The sequence below is a fragment of the Rhincodon typus genome, chromosome 25, assembly GCF_021869965.1.
Source record: "Rhincodon typus isolate 14 chromosome 25, sRhiTyp1.1, whole genome shotgun sequence".
Classification (NCBI taxonomy): Eukaryota; Metazoa; Chordata; class Chondrichthyes; order Orectolobiformes; family Rhincodontidae; genus Rhincodon; species Rhincodon typus.
In genome coordinates this window covers 41,529,112-41,529,715 of record NC_063356.1, presented here as the reverse complement: position 1 = coordinate 41,529,715, position 604 = coordinate 41,529,112, and the positions used below count along the sequence as shown (strand labels likewise).

Sequence of the window (604 nt, the reverse complement as noted above, 5' to 3'; positions counted from 1 at the left end):
GGGGTGGGTATTAGGGGTGGGGGAGGTTTGGGTAGGGGAGGTGTTGGTGGGGGCGGGGACGGGTGAAGAACGGCGGGTGAAAGATGTCACGTGAACTTTCACTACGCGCGCATGCGTCAGGCATTGCATTGTGGGGGTTGTAGTCCACCAGGAGCCGCGGCTGGAGGGCGGTAAGAGCTCGGCTCGGGCCCGGGGCTTGGAGCTGCGGCCTGACCCCCAGCTCCTCCACACAATCTCCCATCCCCTAACCTGGGTGAGGAAGGGGCCGGCCGGGAAAACCCGGAGAGATGGGATCGGGAAGGGTCCTGGTAACGATGAAACCCTGCAAATGGTCGTCAAGGCTGTAGGATCTCGGGGGGAGATCACCCGGGGGTCGGGGAAGATCACTGGTGAAGAGAGTAGAATCGGGGTGATCACTGAGGGAGGGGAGAATGGGAGTGATCACTGAGGGAGATCGCTGAGGTGGGGATTGGGGGTGATCACTGGGCTCGGAGGAGATTGCTGAGGGGGTGGAATGGCTGGTAATCACTGGGGGAGATCACTGAGGGAGAGGGGAATGGGGGTGGTCATTGGGGGAGATCACTGAGGGAGAGGGGAATGGGGG

At 62.1% G+C, this 604-nt stretch overlaps 1 protein-coding gene across 6 annotated transcripts in view; it reads left to right on the top strand.

Moving 5' to 3' along the window:
• The first annotated feature begins 110 nt into the window (after window positions 1-110).
• The window catches only part of klhl12 (kelch-like family member 12), a 43,103-nt gene continuing 42,609 nt past the window's right edge, over window positions 111-604 (top strand). For 4 of the 6 annotated variants that reach the window (XM_048611925.1, XM_048611926.1, XM_048611924.1 and 1 more), the window contains exon 1: window positions 141-253. The gene's annotated coding sequence lies outside the window, so the exon portion shown is untranslated. Of the gene's footprint in view, window positions 254-604 lie in introns of all 6 variants that reach the window. The other 2 variants (XM_048611927.1, XM_048611929.1) reach the window with 1 other exon arrangement.